This window comes from Schistocerca americana, chromosome 3 (genome assembly GCF_021461395.2).
Source record: "Schistocerca americana isolate TAMUIC-IGC-003095 chromosome 3, iqSchAmer2.1, whole genome shotgun sequence".
Lineage (NCBI taxonomy): Eukaryota > Metazoa > Arthropoda > Insecta > Orthoptera > Acrididae > Schistocerca > Schistocerca americana.
In genome coordinates, this window is record NC_060121.1 from 413,421,665 (window position 1) to 413,432,289 (window position 10,625).

Consider the following 10,625-nt stretch of genomic DNA (forward strand, 5'->3'; position numbering starts at 1 on the left):
TCCCATGCTCAGTACTTCGCCAGTGAATTTGTAACCAGTATCAGTTATGAAGATTTGATCAATTATTGAATCAGTATGCTCTGCTGATCTTGTTGGAGAGTGTATTGTGGGGATCATATTAAAGGATTTGGTCATGTTTAACAAATCGAGTTTAGCATTACTGTTTTTTGATAAATCAATGTTAAAGTCACCACAAAGTATTATTCTCATATTTAATGAGCTGACACTATTCAGCAGAACTTCTAATTTGGTCATAAAATTTGGAATATTACTACTTGGTGCTCTGTATACATTTATAATTATATAGTTTAGTTCAGGCAGCTTAACCATAGAAACCTCAAATTCCTTATCTTCAGATAATGCAATCTGTTCATTTAGGCCTACCTCACTGAATTTTATCTGGTCCTTTACAAATATAGCAGTACCGCCATGTGTGGAGAAATTCCTACAATAGAAGCTTGTTAATGAGTACCTTGGAATAGAGGTTGACTGAATTTCTTCTTTAGACAGCCAGTGTTCGGTAATACATATTACATCTGGATTTATTTGAGACTGAAGTAACACTTCCAGCATTTGAATCTTATTTCTGAATGACTGGACATTATGGTGTAATACAAGAAATGATGAACTTTGTGACTTTTCAGTTAAGGGTTTAATTAATTACCCTCTTCATTTCAGCATAGCTGCTTATACAAAATGCAGCATGAACACAGACATTACTAACTCTGCTAGCATAGGGACACTAGTAGGAGCATGATAGATAGTTTCACTTGTGCTGTCAAAAGAAGTTAACAATGGCAGAAAATGTCTGAAAAAAGGCCGACAAGTTATGGGTAAAATAAGGGAAAGGCAATCACTTACCTAAAGAAGAAGAGGTTAATGGGAAAGTGGCAGGAATATAGAGCAGAATCAAATGATGCTTAAGGTTAATGGTGTGATTTTGGGTTTTCAGCAAGTTATTTTCCTACAGAAACTCAGCTGATCACTTGCAAGCACACCATTAATCACATGCCAAAATACAACAAATGACAAGGAAGGATGGACCATCATATTTCTTCATCCCTATGGCGAATTTGATGTTGCTGTGAATGGTGTTTGTGTCTCTTTCCTCCAAGATTGTATTAACTGCTGTCTAAATACACTCCATATCTTGACATTTAAGACTACGGCTATAAATGCAGATATTCAGGGTGACAAAGCAAAAGTATATAATAAAAGTAGTACTAGAACAAACATAACATTTATTTTACTATTTTGAACAAACAATCAAGAAACAGCCTTTTTACAAGAAAACAAAAAGCATTTACATATAATATATATCACGAGGAAGATTATGTCTTTATAAAAGTGTAAATACTATTACTCTAACATAATACTGGTAAATATTCACAGTGACTGGTGACTATACAAACTCATAAATGCACAATGTTGATTGTAATACAATTCTAAAAAGAAATTAAAAATAAAGCAAGAATGTAACATGTAAATATTATGTAATAAACTAGCAATAATCTGTCACATTAATAAAGAATAAACATACATCACATGAAGAGCGTTCCAAAGACTGTTTTGTTTGCAAACAATATGGCACAAAACATAGTGTACGAGGTTCTCCAGTTTATGCACAGCCAGTTCTGTCATTTTGTTGGCTAGGATTACTATATTGTCTACAAATCTCAAGTTAGTCAGTATTTTCCCATTTATTCTATTACCTCTTTCTTTCCAAGTAATTTCGGACATAGTGAATCTCAAGGGCTATTATAAATAATTTCGGAGATATAGGGTCACCTTGCTTTATTCCGCTTCAAAACAAAAACTGCCTCATGCGTTTTTCTATGCTGACAGAAGCTATCAAGATACCATAGATGTTACATAATATGCTTATGCACCTTGTTTCCATGTCTCGTACACAGTGTCTATATAACTGCAGTGTGGCTGACAAAAGCAAATGCTTTTTCAACATCTATAAAAGCCACATGTAGTGACATTTCATATTCATTGGCTCAACTAATTATTTCACGTAGGCTGTGTATATGGTCAGTTTCATTACTACCACTGTAGAATCTAGCTTTTTCTATGGGGTGCATATATTCCACAATAGCATTGATGTGATTTGTCAAGACTGTAATGCAGGTAGTAAACTGAGGGGACAGTAATTCTTCAAATTGTGAATAATTCCTTTCCTGTGTGGAAGGATAATCCCTGCTTTGTTCCAGAAGGTGGTGATGCTGTCTTTTTGTATACAAGCAGTAAAAATTTTAGACAGTGGTTTTTCTGTTTCTTCACCAGTATGTATAAGTATTTCAGTTATTAGATGACCATGATCCACTGCTTTGCCATTCTGAATTTCATTTACCTTCCTTCTTTTGAGAGTATTTCTGGGAATTTGTTATTTTTATTTGCATACAACGTTCTCAGCAGTTCAAGGAAAGTTCACTCCAAGGTCGTACTAAGAAAGACCTGAAAAGAAGTGACGACATAAGAGCAATAACAGGAGTTCAGGAAGTTGAGGAAAGGGCGAAGGCCCGAAGATGGATGTGGGCATGACATATTGCACGAAAAAATGAAGGAAGATACACAAAGTGAGTACCAGAGTTGAGTGCTACAGAAAGACGAAGAAGACCACAAGGCAGACCATCCGGGTGGGTGTGATAAACTACTAAAGAAAGTCACAGGCTTCAACTGGCAGAGGACAGCAGGAGGCAGAGGCATGGAAAGAGTGATTCAAATTGTTTTTGTAGCTTAAAATTAAATAGGCTACACTTTGCGAAGTTGAATTAGCTGAACAATAAATACAAGAATAAAACCTGCTGTAAACACTAGGGAACTCAACTACATTGTGATTCAGCACTACATCTAAAACTTGAAAGCTGAGTATCACAGGTCAACATGATGATGATTTTTAAAAAATACATACGACTGTTTATGTAAAGAGGTAAACTACACGCAAACAGTTACAAGAAAAGTACAAGTAACTAGAGGCCACAATGTATCTTGCACTCTGTTGGGAAATGTGTGCCATTTTAAAGCTTCCTAGCAGACTAAAATGTTCTGGACTAGTACACAGACACAGAACTTTGCCTTTCGTGAGCAGTACCCTACTGACAGAGCAATTCAGGCATCACTCGTGGCCTGTACTGGCAGGAGAAATGCTGGTTGTGAGACATGCCTGGATACAAAGGTGATAAGACCTTTGCCCACAAAAGAGAAGGCTATGGGTTCAGATCTTGTACAGCATACAGTTTTAATTAACCAGGAAGATTTCAATAACTGAACAGTTTAGTTACACTATAACATATTTTCAAAACACAGTATAACTTTTCTCAGATCAATTAATTACGTGATTTACGCTACTTCATCAGAACCATAGCAACACAAATATGTATGAAGGGCTTCACAGAGCTGTCTAGTGTTTTGAAGCTTGCAACATTCAACATAAGGGCAATCTGATGAATACAAACAGATGCATAATACAATATGAGCACAGTACTTACTATTGAAAATTCCTGTTCTGTGATAATAATATTTACATGGAAGTTAGAAAAATACCAGTAAACCTGTGATCCAGTAATGAATTGAACTCCCATGTATAAACCAGCTTCAAACTTCTGATTACATTACAACTGAGTTAGAGTGTTAATTAGTTGATGTTAAGCGCATAAGTGAGAAAATGATTAGAAAGGGTCTGAAATTAAATGTTTAAAGTTTGTTATGTTTGAAATTAAATGTTTAAAGTTTGTTAGCGGTCACTAAGTGCTCTCCTTATCAAACACTGGATGAGTATAGCCTGGGTAATTTGTGCTCCATTCACAGCAAAACCTAGTTTCTCACACATCTCAGTGTCGTATCTCCTGGCCTGTGTTGTGCGGCAATATAATTTTCCAGGTACATTCAATGGTATGCGTGGATGCTGTCTGCAAAATGTGTTGAGAGTAAAATTAGTAGTAAAGAAGTAATAAATTAAAATATCATGCCTGGTGCAGGAGTTTAACTGCATGAACATCAAAAATGGAGAAAGCAATAAACTATTTTTCTTTCACTGTTTTGTAGGGTGTGCCTGTGAGAAAAAGTTTCAGAATGGTTTGAAACTGTGTAAAGTTTTGTGCAAAGTACTTAGTGCTTTCATTCTTAAATAGGGGATGAATATAGTCTGGGTATTTGTGCACCATGAGTTATGCTGCCTCTTGAAATATACAGTTTCTAACTGTAATACTTGCCTTTACCCTAAGGTTTAACCTCTTAATGGGTACCGTGAAGTGGGGTGACTTTGAACGGCGAGGTGATGTTGAACAGCAATTTAACGTTTTTTTTTTTTTTTTTTTTTTTTTTTTTTTTTTTTTTTTTTTTTCAGTAAATGCTGCACCCTAGTGTGTAAATATGGAACTAAGGTCCGAGTCACTAAATGTCGCCAATAATCAATAATTTCAGATGACATGACAGTTGATAATAAAATTTAAGTTCCTTCACAAACGCAAAATATTTGCCTATTATTAGAAGCATTTTTTAGTTTAGAATTTGAAATGAGTTTTTATGGACAAGGTTAACACTTGAATGAACATTTGCAGAAAGCATAACATGTTATATTTATTCTTTGGTGATGTAAAAATATAAAATGTGAAGGCTTGTCTTACAAGAGGAGACTTTGAACAGAACCTTCCCTATTCTTTGACACATCAGCTCCATGGAAAATATGTTTTAGTGAAGTTTTCTTCAAAGAGAAGTGTAAAATATTATGTTGGACATGTTATCACTGATGAAGAAATTACACTTCTGAGGAAATGGCATTCCAAGGTGGAATCAGATGATGTTTCTTTTGTGTGGCCTAATGTTCCCAATGTGTCAGGTTGTGAGAAAGAAGACATGTAGGATTATATCTAAGATACATAGAAGAGGAAGGCTTCATTTTGAGTTTGAATTTGATGTCAATGACATCTGCTAGAGTGGACACTCTTTCTTGGCAACTTCATTTACATTTCTTCAAAATGCGATATCTTTTTTTTCATTTTTTTTCATTTTGTTAAAGTCATACAGACTGTTTTGAAAAGATCTGTTTTTAAATAATTTTCTTATTTCCTAAGTAGCTCAGCACCCATTTCCATTATTAGCAAAATTAAGTCATAATCATACGAACAGTTTCAGGTGATTGAAGAAAACACACAAAATTTTTTTCAAAATAAGTTACTTTCAAAACTATATTTATATAAAAATATCATGCTATTTCATATGATAGGGGTGTCATTTAACAGCAATAGACATAACTCCCACAGAATAGGCAAATGTTTCAATTTTCAAAGTGACTCCGACCCATGGGGTGTAATTGAACAGTGAAAAATTAAAAAAAGTAAATAAATAAACTAAGTGTGGGGGGATAAAAATGTATAATGTGCTGTATCATCTTTAGCAACACCTTTTGCAACTCCCCAAAAAGTTTCATGTCAATATCTTGAGAAGTTTCTCTTTAATTTACAAAATTGAATTTAAAATGTTCAAAGTAGGTATTATGACAGCCACTTCAATTTCTTAATTCAATCAATATTTACATGAAAAATTGAAAATCAAATTTTTGTTGCCCCTGGAAGCCATTAGAGAGTCAACCTGCAAATGGATTCATGGAGCAAGGACCATGAACCATGTTAGCCATTTAGTAACATAGATTGTTATGAATGCTCTGCTCAGAGTATCAGATATTTTTTATTTTCTGCTATCATTACATAAATATAGCTGGATGAATGTAAATGTAAACAATTGGCATTGCGCTATTAACACACACAGTAAACAAACAGTACACACATCAGCTTAAACAGGGAACGCAATTCTGTCAAATTAAGTGTAGACGGTAAATTTACAGATTGTCTAACAAAGATGAAGTTTTAAAGATGAATATCGATTGTCAGTTAACATGGATTGAACACAAAGATACTGTCAAAAAGAATTGTCATCAGCATGATTTGCTCTTAATGTTCTGTTCTCATTTTGTAACAACTAATGTTTGTGGTAGAGTAAAATTCCTACAAACACCCAAGTCTTCGATATGAGATTCTTTTCTGGGGTTCAAAAGCATAAGACATGGTATAATTTTTAAACTGCAAAAAAGGACTGTAAGAATAATGATAAAATAGCGTTCAAGGTCATTGTAAATCCCTGTTTAAAAAACTTGGTATCCTTACTGCACCAAGTGAGTACATCTACCACTCGTTGTGCATATCAGGGAACATAGTACTATGTATTTTACTCATAGTCCTACACATAATCATGAAACAAGAGCCAAGTTGGACTTAATATTTACCAAAGAAAAACAAGCAAAAAACATTTTCTATCAGGCAACAAAATTGTATTGCCCAAAGAGATGAAAAAAATGTATTAAAATATATCTGTTTGACAAGGAAGCTAAACTTGTTCAAATGTAATGCATAATACACAATCAAAGATTTCTTACAGGATTCAGAGTAGTGGCTAATAATGGAAGAGGATAACTACAGCATCTTAACATACTACAGTACTGTAGTGCTTTTGCTAGAAAATCATGTTCCAGTGTTGATAGTGCATGATAGTAATGACTTATTCTCCTGAGTTCAACAGGACACTCATCAAGGGAGGATGTTGAATCTGTTTTTCAGGTGGATACGGGGGAGGATATGAAGATGAAGATGAGAATGGGGATTAGTGACATGTTTATGGGCCAGGAGTCTGTGTTCCAAATGAGCAGGAGTTCATGCAGGAAGCATGGCAGCAAGTTCATGGATCTGGAGCTAACAGCATGTGTCTTTTATGTGTGCAGCAATGAAGAGTAAAACTGTGCTTATATAAAAGATCATTGTACAGTAGGGAATTTGACAACCATTTAGGAAGACTTTAGTCTGGAAAACAAAAATAGAATGATGGCATGCTCAGGTGTAATCAATAGTCTAAACAACAATGAAAAGTTTACAGGGAATCTGTTTGAATTCCTACAGCAATATGAGAGGCCATTGAAAATGAAGAGAATGTCAGACAGAGAAATAATATATTTCACTCTAACAAACCTGACTGGAGAGGGTAAGCTAATTGGATGCTATTTAAGGGCCACCACCCCTACTTTTCCAGAATTTAAGAAAAAATTTGAGGGGCAATTCTGGCCACAAGACAAACAAACATTGTTTGGACGAAGCTTATGTACATATGAAGGCCACAAGTCCTTACTGGGAACACAAAAGTGCTTTTACCTCCAACTGGTCAAGAGAGCTTGCTACTTGGATCAGCCATGGAAGGAAAAAGATTTGTTTCAGACTGTTCTGGAAAAACTGCCAATCCAGCCCCAGGAATAGTCATTGATAGCATAAGTCAGATCAGTGGGTGACAATTCGTTTTTCCTTGGGCCTACAGACTCCTTGAAGGGGCAGAGGACTGAGAAAACTGAAGTGGCAGAAAAAAATTGTTGACTAACATGGGGGTTGACTGGATGGTGAGAAAAGAAGGAACGCTGGGAGTAGAAGGAGAGTGGTCAAGGAAATGGGAATTTGGCCAGGAAAGGATAAATGTTGTGGCCTCAGAATATTAAATTAGTCTTCACATCTGATTCCTTTGTAATTCAGCTGAGGAGCTTCTAGAAGAGTCAGTGAAGAGCTACAAATCAGAATTAAAGATTAAAGTACCTGGAGAAGAAATAGAATCCTTTCTGGATAGCAGTGTGGAAGTTTCAGTAACCTCAGCAAAATGGTTGAAGCAGAACTGGGGAAAAGAAGAGATAGAGACAGTCTCTGTTGCTAAAACTCAGAATGTTAACTCTCTGGGTAAACAGACACCAAGGTTCACTAGACAAGTATTTTGTCAAGTAGAAGTGGGAGGAGTAAAGTGGACTATGGATTTTCTGGTCACAGATGATTTACCTTTCCCAGTCACTTTAGACACTGATTGATTGATCAGGGCAAAAGCAAGCTATGACTTACAGAGAGGTAGACTAGAGGTGTACCATATTTTATGGACTATAAGACACACTCTTTCTTTGAAAAACTGCCTCGAAAATTCAAGTGTGTCTTATACTCGAAATTAATATAAAGATATCTAGTATTTGATTTAAAACTCCCACTAGTCTTAAAAATGACCCTGTATTCGATGCTGCAGGAAACCTATCTTTGTCTGGCAACACTGGATTCAACTGGCAGCAGCAGCACACTGATGCAACTAAGATGAATTGCGGGCACAATGACAATGAAGAGGAGGAAGAAGAAGAAGAAGAAAGTTCAGATGATGATTTCAGGGATTTTAAAGGTCAGTTCCATTTTATAAACTAAGAATTTTTTTAGCCTGGCTTGCAATCTAAGAATAAAAATGGTAAAATGTTTTTTTTTTTAAATACTTAAAAATTAAGGTGTGTTTTATAGTCTGTAGCATCTTATAGTCCATAAAACATTAGAATAAGGGCATTGAGTTTTTAAGAAGAGATAAGAAAACCGGTGAGACAGCCAGAGCCGACGATCTAGAAAAACTCCACATCTACTTTGGGGGAAAAAAACATAATGAAAGAAGAGAATGTAGATTTGTTGCAGAAGAACAGCAGAGAGCAATCCCATGGAGACACTCAAGCACTCACCCCATAGTCTTGATCTCTCCCCATGCAATTATTATGACATAAGTCCCTTAAAAAAAGGTCTTAAAGGGTTGATGAATCATGGTGGACCAGAATGTGCAGCAGGCAGTTATGGACTTCTTTGTTCTCTAGGACATGTTGTTTTACAAAACAGTACCTTCAACTTGGTGCTTCAGTAGGATGATTGCCTCTATGCTCAAGTTGATTTTGCCTGCTTGGCATACTGACTGTGGACTATATTGCCTTCTGATGTAAACTCTTTGATTGTCACTTACATATTTTTTGGCCTCATTGTTTTTGTTGCATTAGGATGACAAATTCAGTATCTTTGTAAGATGAACCATCATGGAATGAATGAATAAATAAATAGATGGTATGCACTTTCCTATAATAAAGAGAAACATTTACTTTATACAGTCACCTGTTGACTATCACACTGTACAAGTCTCTAATAAAAGTTTAATAAAGTAGATAAAACAAAAATAATATTACAGTAAAGTCAGAACAGCATGAAGGTTTCTTGGGAAATGGAACTCAGTGCACCGTTCTCAAAGGAGAGACAAACAAAAAAGTGAAAGCAGCAGTACAGCAGTGCACAGGTATTTGACTACACTATCTCCAATCAGTGGAATCATCCATTAGTATCCAACACAACTACTATGGATAATCAGCCAGACTGACTCTATGTGGAGTTAGTACAAAACTTTAATCGTGAAGAGAACAGTTACAAGATGATATTAACTGGAAGATTCTTGAGGAAGTGAAATTCGTCCACAAGGAAGATATCTCAGGGAACAAGCTTCTGGTCAAGAAATGAATCTTGTTCACTAGTTTGAGGTAGAAATAAAATGACAGCTAGTATAGATGAAAGTAACAGAATTATTTATTTTTGGGTAAATATATAAAAAATTACACAATGTTAGGAGTGAAAACAATATGCACTGACAGTCACAATTGAGAATACTTCCTGATTATAGGCAGAAAACGAGAGAAACACAAGAAGGAAAATATAATTTTTGTGAATAAGTTCAGAGGTCCTGTATGTACATTTGAAATAATGTACAATGTTAATTAGACAAGTTATTTATAAATGAATGAAAAGTGCCACTTGACTGTAAGAGAACAGCTTTATGACAACGTGATTTAATATTTGTCAATAGCATTCTAATGAAGAATTCTAGCAATAATTAAAATGAAGTATGTCAAAAAATATGTTTATACAATGTACCTCAAATAAAATAAATACAGTGGTGTCAAAACTGAAAATGAGTTGGTAACCAAGGTTTCTGGTTCATTCTTTCATAGTCTTAGATTCTATATGCTATTATAAAAACAAAATAAAACAAGTCTGGAGGAAAAATGTGTGTTAAGAGTAAGATAATAAAGGAAATAAACAAAGGACATGTGATGAATAATGTAAAGCTGAAATAAGAAGGGCATACTTTCCTAAATACATTCAACATACGTGCACCACAGACAAGCAATTAAAATCAGTAAACCATTTACAGTTTCAAATCCATCTAGATTCATAGACTGAAAAGTTATGTCACTTAATTGACAAGAGCTCGAGTTAGTTATCTAGCTGCATGACATGTAGTCCTGCACAATAAACAGGGCTTTCTATTTAAGGACGAAGGAAACTATTTTCTTTGACAAACACCAATGAAAAACAAGTAAATATTGAGCAACTAACAGTGGGTGTTCAGTGTAACTGAGGCAGATGTTTAGTGTAACAGAGGCGTCAGTACCTCTCTTTCTAATTTACTTGATCAAATTTAGCTGGCGTAAGAATGAATAGGATTAAGCAGTATAGTGACACTTTATTGTTAATATAGTGCACAGATTGAATTGCTATGATGTACTTGTCATTTGGTGACATACACCTTGACCAGCTCAACTCACTTTTCAATGGGATCCACGTGCGATCACATTCAATTTACAGGAGGTATTCTATATTCCTTCACTGACTCATTGTGAGCTGTACTACTCCTGCAAACTGACCTGTCTCTGCCTGTGTGTTCATGTTTGTGACACTGAAGATGCATATGTATGTCTTTGG